Source organism: Prosopis cineraria, unplaced genomic scaffold (genome assembly GCF_029017545.1).
Source record: "Prosopis cineraria cultivar Desert tree isolate PC_DT_omini unplaced genomic scaffold, ASM2901754v1 PC4, whole genome shotgun sequence".
NCBI classification, from domain to species: domain Eukaryota; kingdom Viridiplantae; phylum Streptophyta; class Magnoliopsida; order Fabales; family Fabaceae; genus Prosopis; species Prosopis cineraria.
In genome coordinates this window covers 23,597,560-23,607,165 of record NW_026555335.1, presented here as the reverse complement: position 1 = coordinate 23,607,165, position 9,606 = coordinate 23,597,560, and the positions used below count along the sequence as shown (strand labels likewise).

The window sequence follows — 9,606 nt, the reverse complement described above, 5'->3', positions numbered from 1 at the left end:
TGTTGCCAATCTTGCATGGAATTGTGAAGGAACTAGGGTCCTCACATTTTATAGGGAGTTGAGGCTTCATGATAGCACTCACAGATGAGGGTAATTGTACCCTTGCATTAGGCCTAAATTTTCTTTTATTTGTACAACAATCTTTCAAAAATTTGGCATACTTAGGAAAGTTCTTAACTACATCCATCAAGGGTACATTAACATGAATCTTATGGAAGAAATCATATACCTCTTGATCAAATTGTCCCTTTACTTGCTTAGGGACCACTTGTGCTTGTGGAAAAGGAAGCTTCTTCTTAATCTCTTGACTTTGCTTTCCTTCTTCCTTCCTTGAACTCTCCTTTCTTGTTTCACTTTGCTTGGCCTCTCCCTCTTTTTCCTTGCTAAACAACTCGGCCATAGTCCCCTTTTCCACCTTAGATGGTGGTTGCTCACATATGATCTCCTCAATGTTTTCATCCTCATCATCTCTACAAAAAGATGCATCATTAGGAGCAAAAGAAGAACTAGAAACATTAACATCAATTGAAGAATTTAAAGAGGGCTTCTCGGCCTTCCCTTGTCTTTTGTCTTCTTGCACTCTTTCTCCCAACTCCTTGCCACTCCTCAATGTGATAGCATTAAGATTAGCTTTAGGATTAGCAACGGTGTTGGATGGTAATGTAGAGGCTTGAGCATTGGCTGCACTTAATTGGTTAGCAAGCATATTCATTTGAGAAGTAAGGGCATCAATTTTAGAGTTCATGTTCTCACACTTGTTACCCATACTCTCTACCTTGTTCCCTAAGCCATCATACATGTTTTTATACAAGGAGTTCATTTCAATCAACTGCTTACGTAACACATTCACATCATTAGAAGAGTTCGAATTAGAAGAACTCTCAATTGGAACAAGCCTCCTATCACTATAAGAATTAGATGAAGGTGCAAGAGAATTACCACTTGGATTGTAGCTTTGAGAAGAGCTACCTTGAGACAAATGAGGTGGAGGGTCACGGCCAAAGGTGTTTTGATAGGATCCTCTTTGTTGATTGTCTTGTAAAGCCACATTTGGATTTGAATAGGAGAAATTAGGATGGTCTCTCCATGAAGGGTTGTAAGTATTAGAATAAGCTCCTTGCCCTTGCCTCCCACCATAGGATTGTTTTCCATTGTAGATAGCATTTACTTGTTCAAACTTAATAGGACAATTGCTTTCTACATGCATAGGTGAGTCACAAAAAGTACAAGAATAAGGGACAAGTGCTTGAGAAGTACTTACATTGCTCACTTGAGATATTTGTGGAGCCAACATTCTCCCAATCTTGGCAGCTAGCAAGTCCACATATGAATCATTAAGAATTGAGGAACCTACCATATTCACATTTCTCTTTTCCCTTGTAGAGTATTGAGCACCACTTGAAGCCATCTTGTCAATTAGTTCCCAAGCCTTTAAGGAAGTGAGGTCAATCAAGCATCCACCACTAGCGGCATCAATGTTAACTTTGTCTCTTGGAATCAAGCCCTCATAGAAATATTGGACTAAATTCTCACTAGAAATTTGATGGTGTGGGCATTTAGCCAAAAGGCCTTGGAATCTAGTCCAATACTCATAGAGACTCTCATCCTCTCCTTGTTGGACCCCATAGATTTGCTTCCTCAAATTGGTGACCTTGGAATTTGGAAAGAATTTATCTAAGAAGAGTCTTCTTAGCTCAGCCCATGTGCTTACTTTCACATAAGAAGGGTAGTTGAAATACCACTCCTTTGCTAAACCTTCAAGAGAAAATACAAAAGCCTTAGCTTGAACATCATCAACATTTACATGCATAGGCTTCATAGTATCACAAACCAATAGGAGAGTATGCAAAAACCTATGGCAATCCTCTCCCGGTAACCCATGAAATTTAGGCAATGCATTAATCAAAGAGGATTTAATTTCAAATTGAACATTAGTAGGAGGAACATATAAGCCATAAGGATTATCATGCCAATTAGGTTGAGTTAATTGCCTAATGCTCCTCTCCTCTCTAGGGTTATGCAAGCCTTCAAATTCATTATTAACATGGCCATCATCATGCAAATTCTCATTCCCATTCCCATGGCCCTCATTATGCACATGCTCATGTCCTAAGATACCTTCCATTGTTGAATTACAAACCAAATGAGAATCAAGAATAGGTTGTGATCTTCTCAATCTAGAAATAGTTCTTTCAATTTCTGGATCTAATTCAACAAAAGAGGTATGTTTTCTTCGGGTCATGCACTAATCAAATTCAAAAAAAAATTAAGAACAATGAACAAGCTAAACTAAAATACAAATCAACAAGAAACAATTCAAAACACACAAAAGCAAGAGAAATAATTTTTTTTTTTTTAATAAACTCAATAGCAAAAAAATGAAAAAAAATAAAAAAAAACAAGTAGAAAGAGAGTTAGAAATGCTCAATCAAGAAGCTTTGGCAATTCTGGAATTCGCACAGTAGGCTCTCTGGAGACAGTGAATTTGTGAATTTTCTAGCAGCAAATCCACATGATAAATTCCCCTGAAAATTTTGTGAGAAACATGATAGATATACAGAAAAATTATATAAAAATTTCAGATTAAAAATCCTTTCCAATCGTTCCCAGAATTTTTCACAAGTTGGTCCTCAGGTCTGGAGAAACAGGATTTCGTCCAGAAGACCTTCAGAGCTTCTAACAAACTTTCAAATAGGAAAATGGAAAAATTGAAGAAAATCCTAAACACAAGAAACAAAGATAAGACAGTGATAAGAAAAATGAAACTAGAATCAATCAATTTGAATGCACAGAGAGGGAGATATGAAAACTCAAAGTTGAAACAGGGTTTTAGGAGTCCTCTGTAAAGGCTCTCTGGACCTTGTTAAATTTTAAAATTTTCACAGGACACATCCCACGTCCAAAATTGACCAAACCAATTTTAAATGAAGCTAAGATATAGATCTTTCAAAGAAATAAATTTCAAGTTTAAATTTCCTCAGATTCATTCCCAGTTAATTTTTCAATTTCAAGTAGAGACACTAGAAACAAAGTATCATCAACTCTACACCAAACCAACGAAAATTGCACTAATTTTTTTTCTTTTTCAAAACAGAATAAAAACACTCAAAACACACAAAAAAACATTAAACAAAACACAAATTTATAATTTTTCACAAAAATTTTTCAGAACACTAAAAATGTAAATTAAGTACTAAACAACCTTAGAATTAAACTTAAACCATTCCTCGACAACGGCGCCAAAATTTTGATAGGAAATTAGTCGCTTATCCTCAAAATTACACTAAAGCTAACCCTAATGCAATATAGGGCCAACCCTAGGTCATCTCCCAAGGAATAGTTTTAAGTCTAATTGAAAGTTATCAAGTGAAATAAATCAACCAAAGTTTGTAGGAATTTAGTTACCTAGCTAATTATCTAAACTAATTACCTAATGTGCAAGTAATTAAAATGCTAGTGAAAGTGAGTGAAATGAACTTCCCTTTTCACAATAATGGAACCCTAGAGATTAGTTGATTTTGGATTCATTATCTTTCATGATTAGGCTAAGTTTAGCTTCCCTTTCCTCTTGACTAAAGCTGTCATGACTTAAGAAAATTATCCAAAGCCAATTAACCTAATTAGCTAACCTCCCTAGGTCTTAGATTAAAGTCCCTAGTTCAATTAACCAATTGGTGAAGACATTAGCCAAGTGATTCACTCAAAATCCTCTCTCAACAGCCATGGTCAAACACATAAATTGAGCAACCACAAGATTATGTCAAGCTACTCAACAACACAAGCATTAACACCACAAGATTATGCAATATTAACACAAGAAATTCACTAATTGAAAAACACAAGATTATGTGCCAAACAAAGAGTGGCAAAATTCAGTCATGGCTGTCCAAAGAAGAAATTAAATGAAACAATCCTCTCTCTTTACATCAACATCAAATTCAAATTAGAATTTATAAGCTAAGATGATTAAACCCTAGATTAAGGAATCTAACCATCTAGTAAAAAGAGAAGAGGATAGGAAACAAAAGAACTTAGCCAATTTGAAGCTCAAGACTCATCCTCCATCTTCATCTCTCTAGGATTCCATAAAGAAACTTAGCCAATCTTCATCTTCAAGAACCCTAGTGATTGCTTGTGAAGGCCAAACTCCATAGCTCTTGAATGATGGAAATGAGCTTCAATCCTTGTGAAAATGGAAGGGATGGAACGAAAATGAAGAGAGGAGAAGAATGGTATGAGTTTTGTGGAGGTTTGGTGGCTGAAAATGGAGGTTAGGGTGCTGGAAAATGAAGAACAAAAGAGAGAAAATGAAGAACACTATGAACAAGAGAGAGAGAATGTGGAAGATGAATGAGATGAGTGTTGGATCCCATTTGGGGTTTAAAATGGCATGCTCTTTGGTGTTTCACATCAGCTGAAGCTTAATTAAAAAAAATTTAAAATGTAAATGGGAGCCTTGTCACACTTACAAGGTGGCAACTTCCTATTGGTTTGTAGATGATTCCAATGTGTGCCTAATTTCCCATGTGTCATCCACATCATTTCAGCTGATTTAATCCCTTAAAATAATCATAATTCACATGCAAATCATCAGCCATTGACCTCAAGGAGTGTTGACCTCAATTGCCCAATTGATGCACAAGTCACATGCCACCTATGTCACATAAATCACATAATTCAATTAAATAGCATATGATATAATAAAATCTAATTCATGTCCAAAATTAAATTCATAATTAGAAGGGAGAATTTATCAAATTAACTAAGTTTCAGGCTGCACAAAATTATATAAAAAATTTCCATACTAAGGCAAACCAAAAACTAGGACAAACTAAGACACTTAAGAAAGTGTTGACTTTTTTCTTTAATTACTCCCAAACTAAAATGAATTTTAAAAATATAATTTCACCACTCATCAAATGGACATAAAATTAACTTTTTTAATTTTTCTTGTACATTTTCTCAAAATTTCATTTTTTGGACCAAAATGTCCCTAGTGCACTGAACCTAGAAACTTAGGCAAAATTACAAATTCAATGCAATGTGTGCACTTGAAGATGATAAATCATTAATAAAAGGGTCCTAATTGACAAATAAAAGTGGATAACAAATGTGTTTTATCATAACCTTTCTAGTGACAGAAGGGTTGAGGAAACTAAATAACTTTTTCTATTTGACTATTTATTATAATTGTGTATAAGTATGCCATTTGTTGCATGAAACTATTTTAAACTGAGCATGTTTTATGTTAATGCATGGCTATGACATGAAAATGAACTATGGTTAAATAAGTAAGTGAAATTTTGTAATTTGATATATGAATATATATATATATGTATGTATATATGAGTTTGGTGGTGACTGGGAACCTATGATTAGTTCCAAAAGCATGATCATAGGAATAGGGAGTTCACCCGTGTGGAGTGTAGTAAAAGACCATATGGCATCATTCTCCTTATTTCTTGACAGGGTGCAGTGTTGGAGAATTGTATCTCCTTAGTGTCTTTCGAGGTGTGATGTTGGAGATTATCTCCTTAGTACCTATTGAGGTGCGGTGTTAGAGATTCAGACTCCCTAGTATTGATGTGATGTAGTGTTGAGTCAACAATACCCTATTGTGTTATATTGGGGAAAACCATAGTTTGAAAGTGTGATAGAACACCTTTGGCTGGGTGATTCTACCACTAAAGGTGAGATCAAGGCTAACGAGAGTATATATTGGTCTAAGATGAGCCTATAGTTTTGAGTCAAGGTGATTTTGAGGTTCGGCCGGTAGTGATCATGCTATATGCGAAAAAAGTAGTGACAAATGGTGAATGGTGGTGAATAAAGTTGTAAAAGATGCAAAATGACATGTCGAAGTGATTTAAAGTAAAACATATGATATGTGTTATGTTTAACTATATATTATGCTATACTTGCTTTTGGTTGCATGTGATAGTCAATAGTAGAAAGTTATTCTATTACTGAGATTTTTATCTCACCCCCTTAGTTACTTTTTTACAAGATAAGGCAGTGAGTTGGGCAAGGAAAAAACACAGGACTGGCTTAGAGTTGTTTAAACCATTTGAACTTGGAGTTTTTGTAATGAATTGGAACTTTTGTAGATAATTTGTAAATAAATTGCCATAAGAAATGCATGTATGCTTTGAATTGTGCGAAAATTGTAGTGATTTTGTCTATCTTAGGCCATATGTAGAAATGTATCGTGAAATGAGTAACAAGGGCTAAGATTTAGTTATAAATATGTTGTGAATGTATAAAGTGGTGATTTGTGGTTATATTGTAGTGAAAATGGTTAAAGGGAAGTTTTTGAGCCAAGTTGTGAAAAGTTTGTGTTTTGTGAAAATTAGCCGTTGAACAACCAAATTTTAATATGTGTATATATATGTGATATATTGTGGTCAATTAGGTATAATAGGTCCTTTTAGACTTGATTCAAGGCCTAGAATGATCTAATAGATTAAGGGATTGTTTTGGGCGCTGGAATGCATTAATTTCTTTTAAAAAGTGACTTTTTGCACCCATATATTCGAATTTTGATCAGATCGTTAAATCATATCCAAACTTATCTCATTAATTAGCTTACAAGCTAAGCTTTGTGTGGGATTTTAAATCACTCTGATCGACGTCAAAGCAGAAACATAGAAATAGGCAAATTCATGCAAGATATGACACTTAAATTTTCAAGAATTATTTTCTAACAGTAATAACATGTCTTTTAAACATATTATACCTGATCTTCTAACTTCTTTCTTTAAAATTTTCTTTTATTTATTCCAATGAAGTCAAGATTCACATATTTCTTCTTGGAAAAACAACTTAAGGTAACTCTGAAGCTTAAGTTAGTAAAAAATTCAAAATGTAATTTATTTGAGTTTAGAAAACTTACAACTCATTGAGATTTAGCATTCCTAATTCCATTCTGATAAATGTGAATTGTTCTTCAGCCAAAGGTTTGGTGAATATATCTGCTAGTAGCAGTAGTAGGCATAAATTCCAGTATGATGTCCTTCTTTTGCACATGATCTCTTAAGAAGTGGTATCTGATGTCAATGTGCTTGGTTCTTGAGTGTTGGACAGGATTCTTGGCTAAGTTAATAGTACTAGTATTGTCATATCTGATTGAAATTTCCTTGAGATGAACTCCTAAATCTTCCAATTGTTGTTTTAACCATAAAATATGTGTACAATGTCTTCCAGTTTGCTAAGTATTCAACTTCACATGATGATAAGGACACACTATTTTGTTTCTTGCTGAACCATGATATTAATGAGCCACCAAATAATTGATAAGTTCCACCAGTGCTCTTTCTATCTATCTTATACCCTCCATGATTAGCATCTAAATAAGTAATCAATTCAGATTTTCCTCCTTTTGGAAACCATAGTCCTGGCTGTGTAGTTCCATTCAAATACTTGAAGATTCTTTTTACAGCCTTTAGATGTGATTTCCTTGGATCAGCTTGAAATCTTGCACACATATAGATGCGATATCAGGTTTACTGCTAGTCAAGTAGAATAGTGATCCAACCATTTGCTTAAATTTTGATTGATCCTCTTTTTTCCCTTTTTCATCCTTATCCATTTTGATTGATGCACCCATAGGTATGTTGCTTGGATTTGAATTTTTGAATCTAAACTTCTTTAGTAATTCTTGAGTGTATTTAGTTTGGCTTATGAAAATCCCATCCCTCATTTTCTTGATTTATAATTCAAGAAAGAAGTTCAGCTCTCCATCATAAACATATCAAATTCTCCTTGCATAATCTTAGCAAATTTGTCACAAAGAACTTCATTAGTAGCTCTAAAAATGATATCATCAATATAAATTTAAACTATAAGGATATCAATACCTTCAGTTTGATAAAATAGTGTTTTATCCATCATTCCTCTTTTGAAGTTATTATTTAATAGGAAAGTACTTAACCTGTCATACCAAGTTCTTAGTGCTTACTTCAATCCACACAATGCTTTCTTCAATTTATAGACATGATTTGGCATTGATGGATCCTCAGATCTTGGAGGTTACTCTACATAAACTTCTTTATTGATTAGTCCATTCAAGAAGGAACTTTTAACATCTATTTGATAAAGTTTAAAATCTTTAATGCAAGCAAAGGCAAGAAAAAGTCTAATAGCAACAAGAGTAAAGGTTTCATCATAATCAGTACATTTTTCTTGATTATAACCTTTAGCTACTAGCCTAGCTTTATTCTTTACCACAATATTAGTTTCATCAAGTTTGTTTCTAAAGATCCATTTCGTCTTAATAATAGGATGATCACTTAGTCTTGGTACCAAATCCTAAACTTGACTTCTTTCAAGCTGGCTTAACTCTTTTTGCATTATTATAAGCTAATATTTATTGATTAAGGCTTCTTTAATATTAGAAGGTTCAACATTAGAAAGAAATACATTGAAATGGCATACTTCTCTAAGTGAACCTCTTGTTTTGACTATATCACCAACTTCTCCAATAACTTGATCAATGGGATGTGACTTACTATATCTTCAACCTTTTGGAAGATCATTTGTCTCTCTACTTTAATCATTAGTCATGGCATCATTGCTAGTTTGATTTTCCTCCTTTTCTTTTAGTGAGAGATCATCAAGAGGAAGATTCACAGTTTCTTCTTCCTTGTTCTCATTTGATAAGGATTCATCAAATCTAACATGAATTGACTCTTCAACAGATAGGGTTCTTTTTTTAAGGACTCTAAAAGCTTTACTTCTATTAGAATAACCAAAATATAGCTTCATACTTTTAGAATCAAACTTATCTAGATTATCCTTACCATTGTTGAGTACAAAACACTTATAGCTAAATATATACAAATGAGAGATGTTAGGCTTTCTTCCTTTGTAGAGCTCATAAGGAGTTTTGTTCAGAATGGGTTATGTGCTTTGCTGGTTATGTAACATGCTGTACTATGGCATCTACCCAAAAATATTTAGGAAGTTCCTTTTCATTCAACATGGTCCTTATAATTTCTTCCAGGATTCTATTCTTTCTCTCTATAACTCCATTTTGTTAAGGTGTTATAGGAGCTGAGAATTCATGACTAATTCCCTGTTCTTCACAAAACTCAATGAAGTCGAAATTGTCAAATTCTCTATCATGGTCACTTCTTATCTTTACAATTTTCAAACATTTTTCATTTTGTACTTTGGTTATAACTAAACAAAATATTCAAAGGTTTGATCCTTATGAGACATGAAGATAGTCTATGTGAACCTAGAAAAATCATCAACTATAATAAAAGTATAGAGATTACCCTCTAGACTTTTTACCCTTGAAGGAATGATTAAATCCATATGAAGCAATTCAAAAGGCCTTGATGTGAATACTACATTTTGACTTTGAAATGTAGTCTTGGTTGTTTGCCTTCCATACAAGTATCACATAGGTTGTTAGCTTTAAATTTTATCTTTGGCAGTCTAATGACAAATTCCTTCTCTACGAGCTTGTCCAATTGCTTCATGTTAACATGGGCTAATCTTTTATGCCATATCCAACTTTATCATTCACAAAGATGAGACATTTTGTATTCAATGACTCATCATCATAGAGATTTATTGAATATACATTCAGAACTCTCTTTC

The 9,606-nt window shown here is 33.6% G+C and overlaps 1 non-coding gene across 1 annotated transcript; it reads left to right on the top strand.

Annotated features, from left to right (window-relative positions):
* Nucleotides 1-1,538: 1,538 nt before the first annotated feature.
* On the top strand, nucleotides 1,539-1,645 carry LOC129310228 (small nucleolar RNA R71). The gene has a single exon (XR_008593065.1). It is a non-coding gene; the product is annotated as a small nucleolar RNA R71 (small nucleolar RNA).
* Nucleotides 1,646-9,606: the final 7,961 nt, after the last annotated feature.